Here is a 13,140-nt window from a genome sequence, read left to right on the forward strand (position 1 = left end):
TACATTTTTTTTTATAATAACTTTTATTAAGCTTCAAGTGAACGTTTACAAATCCAATCAGTCTGTCACATATAAGTTTACATACATCTCACTCCCTACTCCCACTTACTCTCCCCGTCTTGAGTCAGCCCTTTCAGTCTCTCCTTTCTTGACAATTTTGCCGGCTTCCCTCTCTCTCTATCCTCCCATCCCCCCTCCAGACAAGAGTTGCCAACACAATCTCAAGTGTACACCTGATATAATTAGCTCACTCTTCATCAGCATCTCTCTCCCACCCGCTGACCAGTCCCTTTCATGTCTGATGAGTTGTCTTCAGGGATGGTTCCTGTCCTGTGTCAACAGAAGGTCTGGAGAGCATGACCGCCGGGATTCCTCCAGTCTCAGTCAGACCATTAAGTTTGGTCTTCTTATGAGAATTTGGGGTCTGCATCCCACTGCTCTCCTGCTCCCTCAGGGGTCCTCTGCTGAGCTCCCTGTCAGGGCAGTCATCGATTGTGGCCGGGCACCAACTAGTTCTTCTGGTCTCAGGATGACGTAGGTCTCTGGTTCATGTGGCCCTTTCTGTCTCTTGGGCTCTTAGTTGTCATGTGGGCTTGGTGTTCTTCATTTTCCTTTGCTCCAGGTGGGTTGAGACCAATTGCTGCATCTTAGATGGCTGCTTGTTAGCATTTAAGACCCCAGACGCCACATTTCAAAGTGGGATGCAGAATGATTTCATAGTAGAATTATTTTGCCAATTGACTTAGAAGTCCCCGCAAACCATGTTCCCCAGACCCCCGCGCTTGCTCCGCTGAGCTTTGAAGCATTCATTTTATCCCGGAAACTTCTTTGCTTTTGGTCCAGTCCAATTGAGCTGACCTTCCATGTATTGAGTGTTGTCTTTCCCTTCACCTAAAGCAGTTCTTATCTACTGATTAATCAATAAAAAACCCTCTCCCACCCTCCCTCCCTCCCCCCCTCGTAACCACAAAAGTATGTGTTCTTCTCAGGTTTACTATTTCTCAAGATCTTATAATAGTGGTCTTATACAATATTTGTCCTTTTGCCTCTGACTAATTTCGCTCAGCATAATGCCTTCCAGGTTCCTCCATGTTATGAAATGTTTCAGAGATTCGTCACTGTTCTTTATCGATGCGTAGTATTCCATTGTGTGAATATACCACAATTTATTTACCCATTCATCCGTTGATGGACACCTTGGTTGCTTCCAACTTTTTGCTATTGTAAACAGAGCTGCAATAAACATGGGTGTGCATATATCTGTTTGTATGAAGGCTCTTGTATCTCTAGGGTATATTCCGAGGAGTGGGATTTCTGGGTTGTATGGTAGTTCTATTTCTAACTGTTTAAGATAACGCCAGATAGATTTCCAAAGTGGTTGTACCATTTTACATTCCCACCAGCAGTGTATGAGAGTTCCAATCTCTCCGCAGCCTCTCCAACATTTATTATTTTGTGTTTTTTGGATTAATGCCAGCCTTGCTGGTGTGAGATGGAATCTCATCGTAGTTTTAATTTGCATTTCTCTAATGGCTAATGATCGAGAGCATTTTCTCATGTATCTGTTGGCTGCCTGAATATCTTCTTTAGAGAAATATGTGTTCATATCCTTTGCCCACTTCTTGATTGGGTTGTTTGTCTTTTTGTGGTTGAGTTTTGACAGAATCATGTTGATTTTAGAGATCAGGCGCTGGTCGGAGATGTCATAGCTGAAAATTCTTTCCCAATCTGTAGGTGGTCTTTTTACTCTTTTGGTGAAGTCTTTAGATGAGCATAGGTGTTTGATTTTTAGGAGCTCCCAGTTATCGGGTTTCTCTTCATCATTTTTGGTAATGTTTTGTATTCTGTTTATACCTTGTATTAGGGCTCCTAGGGTTGTCCCAATTTTTTCTTCCATGATCTTTATCGTTTTAGTCTTTATGTTTAGGTCTTTGATCCACTTGGAGTTAGTTTTTGTGCATGGTGTGAGGTATGGGTCCTGTTTCATTTTTTTGCAAATGGATATCCAGTTATGCCAGCACCATTTGTTAAAAAGGCTGTCTTTTCCCCAGTTAATTGACACTGGTCCTTTGTCAAATATCAGCTGCTCATACGTGGATGGATCTATGTCTGGGTTCTCAATTCTGTTCCATTGGTCTATGTGTCTGTTGTTGTACCAATACCAGGCTGTTTTGACTACTGTGGCTGTATAATAGGTTCTGAAGTCAGGTAAGGTGAGGCCTCCCACTTTCTTCTTCTTTTTCAGTAGTGCTTTGCTTATCCGGGGCTTCTTTCCCTTCCATATGAAATTGGTGATTTGTTTCTCTATCCCCTTAAAATATGACATTGGAATTTGGATCGGAAGTGCGTTAAATGTATAGATGGCTTTTGGTAGAATAGACATTTTTACTATGTTAAGTCTTCCTATCCATGAGCAAGGTATGTTTTTCCACTTAAGTATGTCCTTTTGAATTTCTTGTAGTAGAGCTTTGTAGTTTTCTTTGTATAGGTCTTTTACATCCTTGGTAAGATTTATTCCTAAGTATCTTATCTTCTTGGGGGCTACTGTGAATGGTATTGATTTGGTTATTTCCTCTTCGGTGTTCTTTTTGTTGATGTAGAGGAATCCAAGTGATTTTTGTATGTTTATTTTATAACCTGAGACTCTGCCAAACTCTTCTATTAGTTTCAGTAGTTTTCTGGAGGATTCCTTAGGGTTTTCTGTGTATATAATCATGTCATCTGCAAATAGTGATAACTTTACTTCTTCCTTGCCAATCCGGATACCTTTTATTTCTTTGTCTAGCCTGATTGCCCTGGCTAAGACTTCCAACACGATGTTGAATAAGAGCGGTGATAAAGGGCATCCTTGTCTGGTTCCCGTTCTCAAGGGAAATGCTTTCAGGTTCTCTCCATTTAGAGTGATATTGGCTGTTGGCTTTGCATAGATGCCCTTTATTATGTTGAGGAATTTTCCTTCAATTCCTATTTTGGTAAGAGTTTTTATCATGAATGGGTGCTGGACTTTGTCAAATGCCTTTTCTGCATCAATTGATAAGATCATGTGGTTTTTGTCTTTTGTTTTATTTACGTGATGGATTACATTAATGGTTTTTCTGATATTAAACCAGCCTTGCATACCTGGTATAAATCCCACTTGATCAGGGTGAATTATTTTTTTGATGTGTCGTTGGATTCTATTGGCTAGAATTTTGTTGAGGATTTTTGCATCAATGTTCATGAGGGATATAGGTCTATAATTTTCTTTTTTTGTAATGTCTTTACCTGGTTTTGGTATCAGGGAGATGGTGGCTTCATAGAATGAGTTGGGTAGTATTCCGTCATTTTCTCTGCTTTGGAATACCTTTAGTAGTAGTGGTGTTAACTCTTCTCTGAAAATTTGGTAGAACTCTGCAGTGAAACCGTCCGGGCCAGGACTTTTTTTTGTTGGGAGTTTTTTTGATTACCGTTTCAATCTCTTTTTTTGTTATGGGTCTATTTAGTTGTTCTACTTTTGAATGTGTTAGTTTAGGTAGGTAGTGTTTTTCCAGGAATTCATCCATTTCTTCTAGGTTTTCAAATTTGTTAGAGTACAATTTTTCATAATAATCTGAAATGATTCTTTTAATTTCATCTGGTTCTGTTGTGATGTGGTCCTTCTCATTTCTTATTCGGGTTATTTGTTTCCTTTCCTGTATTTCTTTAGTCAGTCTAGCCAATGGTTTATCAATTTTGTTAATTTTTTCAAAGAACCAGCTTTTGGCTTTGTTAATTCTTTCGATTGTTTTTCTGTTCTCTAATTCATTTAGTTCAGCTCTAATTTTTATTATTTGTTTTCTTCTGGTGCCTGATGGATTCTTTTGTTGCTCACTTTCTATTTGTTCAAGTTGTAGGGACAGTTCTCTGATTTTGGCTCTTTCTTCTTTTTGTATGTGTGCATTTATTGATATAAATTGACCTCTGAGCACTGCTTTTGCTGTGTCCCAGAGGTTTTGATAGGAAGTATTTTCATTCTCGTTGCTTTCTATGAATTTCCTTATTCTCTCCTTGATGTCTTCTATAACCCAGTCTTTTTTCAGGAGGGTATTGTTCATTTTCCAAGTATTTGATTTCTTTTCCCTCGTTTTTCTGTTATTGATCTCTAGTTTTATTGCCTCATGGTCTGAGAAGATGCTTTGTAATATTTCGATGTTTTGGACTCTGCAAAGGTTTGTTTTATGACCTAATATGTGGTCTATTCTAGAGAATGTTCCATGTGCGCTAGAAAAAAAAGTATATTTTGCAGCAGTTGGGTGGAGAGTTCTGTATAAGTCAATGAGGTCAAGTTGGTTGATTGTTGTAATTAGATCTTCCGTGTCTCTGTTGAGCTTCTTACTGGATGTCCTGTCCTTCTCCGAAAGTGGTGTGTTGAAGTCTCCTACTATAATTGTGGAGGTATCTATCTCACTTTTCAGTTCTGTTAAAATTTGATTTATATATCTTGCAGCCCTGTCATTGGGTGCATAAATATTTAATATGGTTATGTCTTCCTGATCAATTGTCCCTTTTATCATTATATAGTGTCCTTCTTTATCCTTTGTGGTGGATTTAAGTCTAAAGTCTATTTTGTCAGAAATTAATATTGCTACTCCTCTTCTTTTTTGCTTATTGTTTGCTTGATATACTTTTTTCCATCCTTTGAGTTTTAGTTTGTTTGTGTCTCTAAGTCTAAGGTGTGTCTCTTGTAGGCAGCATATAGATGGATCATGTTTCTTTATCCAGTCTGTGACTCTCTGTCTCTTTATTGGTGCATTTAGTCCATTTACATTCAGGGTAATTATAGATAAATAAGTTTTTAGTGCTGTCATTTTGATGCCTTTTTATGTGTGTTGTTGACAATTTCATTTTTCCACATACTTTTTTGTGCTGAGGCGTTTTTCTTAGTAAATTGTGAGATCCTCACTTTCATAGTGTTTGACTTTATGTTAGTTGAGTCGTTATGTTTTTCTTGGTTTTTGTCTTGAGTTATAGAGTTGTTATACCTTTTTGTGGTTATCTCATTATATACCCCTATTTTTCTAAGTAAAAACCTAACTTGTATTATTCTATATCGCCTTGTATCACTCTCCATATGGCAGTTCAATGCCTCCTGTATTTAGTCCCTCTTTTTGATTATTGTGATCTTTTACCTATTGACTTCCATGATTCCCTGTTATGTGTATTTTTTTTTAATTAATCTTAATTTGTTTGTTTTTGTGATTTCCCTATTTGAGTTGATATCAGGACGTTCTGTTTTGTGACCTTGTGTTGTGCTGATATCTGATATTATTGGTTCTCTGACCAAACAATATCCTTTAGTATTTCTTGTAGCTTTGGTTTGGTTTTTGCAAATTCTCTAACCTTGTGTTTGTCTGTAAATATCTTAATTTCGCCTTCATATTTCAGAGAGAGTTTTGCTGGATATATGATCCTTGGTTAGCAGTTTTTCTCCTTCAGTGTTCTGTATATGTCGTCCCATTCCCTTCTTGCCTGCATGGTTTCTGCTGAGTAGTCAGAACATATTCTTACTGATTCTCCCTTGAAGGAAACCTTTCTTTTCTCCCTGGCTGCTTTTAAAATTTTCTGTTTATCTTTGGTTTTGGTGAGTTTGATGATAATATGTCTTGGTGTTTTTCTTTTTGTATCAATCTTAAATGGGGTTCGATGAGCATCTTGGATAGATATCCTTTCGTCTTTCATGATGTCAGGGAAGTTTTCTGTCAGAAGTTCTTCAACTATTTTCTCTGTGTTTTCTGTCCCCCCTCCCTGTTCTGGGACTCCAATCACCCGCAGGTTATCCTTCTTGATAGAGTCCCACATAATTCTTAGGGTTTCTTCATTTTTTTTAATTCTTTTATCTGATTTTTTTTCAGCTATGTTGGTGTTGATTCCCTGGTCCTCCAGATGTCCCAGTCTACATTCTAATTGCTCGAGTCTGCTCCTCTGACTTCCTAGTGTGTTGTCTAATTCTGTTATTTTATTGTTAATCTTTTGGATTTCTACATGTTGTCTCTCTATGGATTCTTGCAACTTATTAATTTTTCCACTATGTTCTTGAATAATCTTTTTGAGTTCTTCAACAGTTTTATCAGTGTGTTCCTTGGCTTTTTCTGCAGATATCCTAATTTCATTTGTGATATCATTAAGCATTCTGTAAATTAGTTTTTTATATTCTGTATCTGATAATTCCAAAATTGTATCTTCATTTGGGAAAGATTTTGATTCTTTTGTTTGGGGGGTTGGAGAAGCTGTCACGGTCTGCTTCTTTAAGTGGTTTGATATGGATTGTTGTCTCCGAGCCATCACTGGGAAACTAGTTTTTCCAGAAAATCCGCTAAAAAAAAACAGCAGTCAGATCCCTATCAGAGTTCTCCCTCTGGCTCAGGCTATTCAGATGTTAATGAAGCCGCCTGGGGAGGGTGGGGGAGGGAACAGAGAGATAGGAGAGTAGCGCCTCAGAATATAGCCAGAGTTGCTTGTCTTGCTTGGAATGACTATTATATCTGAGATTCCCGAGGGCGCGTCGCCTATGTGTGCTGGGTGTGTGGAGATTGCCCCCAGGGGGTCTGGCCCGCTGGAGTCACGGTCAGATCCTCCGCTTCCAGCCCCACGCCCAGCGTCAAGGCTCCCCTACTGGGACGGTGCACTCTCGACTCCAAAATCAGTCGCTGCCTCCCGGGGACTTCTCGTCCCTCCAGCCGCGTGGCCGTGCCGCCCCCGTGAACCAGGTGGGCCCCCTCCCGGGGTTAGTTCAGATGGGTGGAGTAGCTCCCCGTGCTTGTGCCGCGACCGAGTGTCCCGGCTGGAACGCTGTTCTCCCCGCTCCAATACCAGTCGCTGCCTCCCGGGGACTTCTCCTACCGGCTGCGTCCCACACCGCCCGCGCGACCCGGCTGGTCACCTTCCCGGGGTTAGTTCAGGGGGTGGAGCAACTCTCCGTGTTTATGGCGTACCTGTGTGCAGTCCAAATCCCTGCGGGACGGTTCCCCGGCTCGGATGCTGCTCTTTCTGCTCCAAGATCAGTCACTGCCTCCCGGGGAATTCTCCTAACGGCTGCGTCCCACGCCGCCCGTGGAACCGGTTAGTCCCCCTCCCGGGATTAGTTCAGGGGGGTGGAGCAGGTCTCTGTGCTTGTGCCGTACCTGACTGGTATGCTGGCTCCAGGCTCTGGAAACAATCGCTGCTTCCCCGTATTAGTTCGTTCTCCATCTCTAAATCTGTGTTTGTTGTTCAGGGTTCGTAGATTGTTATGTATGTGATCGATTCACTTGTTTTTCCGTGTCTTTGTTGTAAGAGGGATCCGAGGTAGCGTCTGCCTAGTCCGCCATCTTGCAGCTGTTAATACATTTTTAAAAGCTTTTTTGTCAATGTAATGGGTGCAGAGTGATATCTGTTATTTTATTTTACATTTCACTACTTAGAGGTGAGTTTCAGCATCCTATCATATGTTTGTTGGCCATTTGGTTGTGCTCTTCTTTTAATCACTTGTTTATATCCTTTGCCATTAGGTTGTTTCTCTTTTTCTGGTTAACTAGTTAGAATTATTTTAGACATATTTTCTATTAGGTGTTAGTCTTTTTGTGATTAACTAATTAGAATTACTTGTTTATTTTAGACATATTTTCCGCCAAGGTATTTTTGTCTATAGACTGTGTTTATTGTATATTTAAAAATCCTTTTAAAAATTTTGAAATATGTCTAATTGGGATTTCAGTTATTAATTAGGAAGATTCTTCTGTTCCTAGAATGTAGAAAATAATTTATTTTACTGACTTGAAAATAAATATAAATTGTACTTTATTTTAGCATTAAATCTTAACTGGATTTCTATTTTATTTTTGTTTATTGTACTAGCTATAGATACAATTTTATTTTCTTCCAGTTGGAAATTAGTGTGACAGTCCCAATATTTAATAATCTCTACTTTTCCCATGCATATTTGTAATTTGTCTCTCCATTAGTCTGTATGATCACTGAAGTCAGGGACCATGTTTTAATAAATCAGCCTTGCAGTCTTATCATCTGGGACAGTGATGGAGCCTGGTAAATCATTAAACCTATTTGTTGAATAAATAAACAAGTTATCTGGAGATTTCAAAAAGTCACTACTCATCATATATTTGCAGATACATTTGTTCTGAACTCTGAAATAAGGATACACAGAAGAACATATGGAACAAAGGAACAATGTGACTGAATTTGTCCTCTTGGGCCTCACTCAGAATCTTCAGGGTCAGAAAATATTTTTTGTTTTGTTCTTGTTCATCTACTTTGTGACAATGGTGGGCAACCTCCGCATTGCTGTGACTGCGGTGGTCAGCCCACTACTAGATGCCCCTATGTACTTCTTTCTTGGCATTTATGGATGCTGTTTATTCTACTACAGTTACCCCAAACATGATTATAGACTTACTCTATGGGAAGAAAACATTTTCTTTGCAAGCTTGCATGATTCAGCTTTTTATAGGACACTTATTTGGTGGTGCTGAGGTTTTACTTCTGGTGGTCATGGCTTGTGACCGCTACATGGCTATCTGTAAACCCCTGCATTATATGATGATCATGAGCCAAAGGGTATGTGCTCTGCTGCTGTTGATGGCCTGCATTGGAGGTTTTGTGCATGCTGTAGTTCAGCTTCTCTTTATTTACAACCTTCCCTTCTGTGACCCCAATGTCATTGACCACTTCATCTGTGACATGTACCTCTTATTAAAACTTGCCTGCACTGACACCTATATCATTGGCCTCACTGTGATTGCCAATGATGGGGTAATATGTATGGTCATTTTTACAGTGTTACTCATCTTCTATGGAGTCATTCTACATTCCCTGAAGAATCTTAGTCAGGAAGGGAGGCGCAAAGCCTTATCCACCTGTGGCTCCCACATAACTGTGGTGGCCCTCTTCTTTGTCCCTTGTATTTTTATGTATGTGAGACCTCCCTCCACCTTGCCAATAGATAAAATTTTGACTGTATTTTGCACTGTTATCACTCCTATGTTGAACCCCTTAATCTACACTCTGGGAAATGCAGAGATGAAAAACGCCATGAAGAAGCTCTGGACCAGAAAGCGCAAATGATCTGGAAGATAAATGCATCATCTACTTTCAATTAAAAACTCCTCCTTCAGAAATGCCCTGTGTAATTATAAGTGTGGTAAAACTTTCTTCCCATTTAGTAACTTATAAACGATTAAAAATGTTTATTATGTGTATACTTCCAATGACTAGTTTTGTTCAAAATATATTTTTAAGATTTTCATTTCTTGACAAATACGTGTCATTTTGGGGGGGTGTAAAACGGTTCCATTGAGGCTATAGATTTGTACTCTATGTGATGAGTTATACTACAGTTAACACCAGAAATTTATTTTAGTTGATGGAAAATTTTCTGATGTCTCTTTCTTAAGTACATTTAAACCTTTTTCAGATTTAATAGGTCTCATTTCACAATAATAAAATAAGATGTAAAAACATGATTCAACCCTCCCGTCATGGATTTAATTGTGTCCTAGAAAAATGTGTGTCAACTTGGCTATGCCGTGATTCCCAGTATTGTGTGATTGTCCACCATTTTGTCATCTGATACAATTTTCCTGTGTGTTATAAATCCTACCTCTATTAGTAAGGCAGAAATAGAGGCAGTTATAATAATGAGGCAGGACTCAGTTTAAAATTTTCGGCTGTTTCTCGAATGAACCTCTTTTGAGATATAAAAGAGAGAAGCCAGTAGAGAAACAAAGGGACTTCATAATACCAAGAAAATAGTGCCAGGAGCTGAACATGTCCTTTGGACCCTGTACTGAGAGGCTCATAGACCAGGGCAAGGTTGATAACAAGGATCTTCCTACAGAGCCGACAGAGAGAGAAAGCATTCCCTTTGACCTGGCACCCTGAATTTGGACTTCTAGCCTACTAGACTGTGAGAGCCATCCACTTGTGGTATTTATGTTATAGCAACACTAGATGACTAAGACACTTCTCTACACAGAGATAGTCCATATTAACATTTGAACTATATATTTTTATTTTTGTATCAGTAAAAAAAAAAAATCAGTAAGGTTTTTTAAATATTTTGTTTTGCTTATTTTGCTTGGTATGTTGAGGTTGAAGAGGAAGGTGGCTTCAGAGTTCTAACATTAATCATTGAGTTACATTTGGGTCAATATTGACTTATGGTGACCCCATGTATTATATAGTAGAACTGCACTCCTTTGAGTTTTCATGGCTCTGAACTTTCAGACAGAGATCTCCAGAACTTTCTTCTGAGGCACCTCTGACTGTGCTTGAACTGATTTTTGTTACTAGTTAAGCATGTAGCCATTCACCTCCCTAGAAACCTGCTATTATTCATAATAATCATAAGAAGGTTATATATACAAAAAGAATCAAAATGAACAAGGCAGATAGGCAGATAAATGGTTAAATCTTACTTTTTTTCCCAATTGGGAAATCATCTTATTTCCTTAAGTGGAGCAGCTTTGTTTCACATTATATTTTTCTAAAGATGATCCATTCATCGTCCCTGAAAGTTTAAAGTAGCCGATGATAGCTTTATTATTTTTAATATCCCCATCTCCTTCTTGTTTATAGTGTCTCATGACTTTCTAATGGGGACAAAGGCCCTGCCTTTCATACATAAAAGTAGAAAAAACCCATAATCAATGAGCTTCAAATATAAAATACAGAAATTGACACTGGATTATTTTACATGATTTCAATGTCAGGAAAGATATTGACAATTCCTACTGTCTCCATTCTCACCTCCCTTACTACGGGAATGCAGATTATTAAGTAATACAGAGATCAGAACACATTCTTCTGTTTCACAAAGGTCTCAATCATAAAATCTTTGTGAACCTTTCTCTCTCTGAATCAGGTTTAAAATAAAATATTACCTATCCCTAATATTGTAGGAACATATGATCAAAGAAACCTATGGTTCCTGCCTTCCGTATTAGCTTGGTTTCATGAGGGGTTACGGGCACGGAAGACAGGGCCTTTTTCACTGGAAAAACACACAGTGTATGTGACTTTGTAACCTTATTTTTATTCCTAATATCATTACATGGATATTTCTTATATCATCTCAAACTCTTTCTAAGCATACCATTATTCACCAAATAATATTGAGATTTGGTTGAACCGGAGTTAGCATAACTAAGTTCTCCACTTTTGGAAATTTAGTTAATTTTCAAACTTGCATAGCTATATGGAGTGATATATAAAAATCTTGGTCTGTTGTCTATGTTCATAGTGTATAAGTCAGCAGAAGGCAGGGTTATTCCTTAGTTGTCTTTGTGCTTTCTTTTTCTTTCACAGTGTCTGGGACATAGAGTTGCCTCCATAATCTTTGTAAATTATTTGTGTTCATTCAGTCTTTTCACCATTTCTTCTACTTTTTTTTTTTTCAACTCTCTACCACTAACACACTATGTCAGTTATCAAAGATTTTTAATGTGTATTTATATTTTCTGGTGGGATAATCTCCCCTATTACTCACCCATTTAAAACATTTTTATGCAATTCCCAAATATTAATTATTCCTGATAAATCTTAAAGTCATTTTATAAGGCTCAGAAATTCCTAATGTCTTGAAATACTTCTATTGTAAAAAAGGGTATATCATAGTAATCTGGATTTCTCATCCTGAATAGGAAGCATATTGTGCAGGCTTGCTTTAAAAATCTCAATAAAATTTGTAGTTAGTTCCACAGAGTGTACACACAACTTGCCTTTCTGTTTTCTGATTTACAAAGAGAATTCTCTTATTTACATTTGATTCACATTTTCAATGAGTTGATCTGAAAGGATTCAGTGTCTTTTGCTGCATGAGTTACTGCACAATCCTCAAAGTCAAAGACACAAGTCTGTACCAAACACACATAGACTTGTATCTGTCTACGCATGGGTCTGAGGTCACACATGGGTCTACATATAAACATGCAAGTGTCTGTATCTGACCACACAGGGGTCTATATCTGATCACACATGAGTCAATATGTGAACACATAATGGTCTAAGTCTGACAAACCATAAGTCTGTGTCTAGCCACAGACAGATCTGTATCCAACCATTCAGATATCTGTATCTACCATACTCAGGTCTGTGTCTACCACAAACGATGCTGTATCTGTTTACATGTGATTAAATCTTTTTAAATTTTACTGTGCTTTAGCTGAAAGTTGACAGCATGAATTAGTTTCTCACTCAAATTTTATACATAAATTGTTTTGTGTCCTTGGTTGTAGTTCCCACGAAGTGTCAACCCTCTCCTTCTTCCCCATTACACCCCTGGTACCCTTTGTCCATTCCTACACTTTTCTTGTCCCTTCCTGCCTTCTTATCTTTGCTTTTGGGCCGGGGGGAGGTTACCCATTTAGTCTCCTGCAATTGACTGAACTAAGAAGCATGTTCCTTACATGTGTTACTGTTTGTTTTATAGGTGTGTCTAAAACTTTGGCTGAAACATGGACTTCAGGATTGGCTTCAGTTCTGAGTTAGCAGGGTGTCTAGGGTCCATAGTCTTGGGGGTTCCTCAAATCTCTGTCAGACCAGTAAGTCTGGTCTTTTTTGTGAATTTGAATTTTGCTCTACGTTTTTCTCCTGCTCTGTCTGGGATCCTCTATTGTGATCCTTGTCAGAGCAGGCAGTAGCGGTAGCCAGGGACCAGCTAATTATTCTGGGATCAGGCTGATAGAGGCTATGGTTCATTAGTTCTTTGGACTAATATTGTCCTTAAGTGTTTGGTTTTCTTCATTCTCCTTTGCTCCACACAGGATGGGATCAGCAAATGTGTCTTAGAGGGTGCTCACAAGATTTTAAGACCCCAGGTGCCACTACTCAGCAAAGCAGGATTTAAAACCTTTCGTTTATGAGCTATGTTATGCCAATTGTGCCACATGTTCCCAGAGACCATGGCCCCCAGCCCTCAACACCGGTATCTCTGTTCCTCGAGGTGTTTGGGTTTCTCTAGGAAGCTTCTAAAACTTTGCCTTAGTCAGGATGTACCAACTTCCCTTATATTGTGTGTTGTCTTCCCCGTTACCAAAGTTAACACTAGTCTACTGTCTAGTTAGTGGTTCTCCCAACACATCCCTCTCCTCCCTCGTAATCATCAGATTGTTTTTTTTTGTATGTCTA

The 13,140-nt window shown here is 38.7% G+C and overlaps 1 pseudogene; it reads left to right on the forward strand.

Moving 5' to 3' along the window:
- Positions 1–8,168: 8,168 nt before the first annotated feature.
- LOC126063950 (olfactory receptor 4A15-like) lies at positions 8,169–9,078 on the forward strand (annotated as a pseudogene).
- The last annotated feature ends 4,062 nt before the right edge of the window (positions 9,079–13,140 follow it).

Source organism: Elephas maximus, chromosome 20 (genome assembly GCF_024166365.1).
Source record: "Elephas maximus indicus isolate mEleMax1 chromosome 20, mEleMax1 primary haplotype, whole genome shotgun sequence".
Taxonomy (NCBI): Eukaryota; Metazoa; Chordata; class Mammalia; order Proboscidea; family Elephantidae; genus Elephas; species Elephas maximus.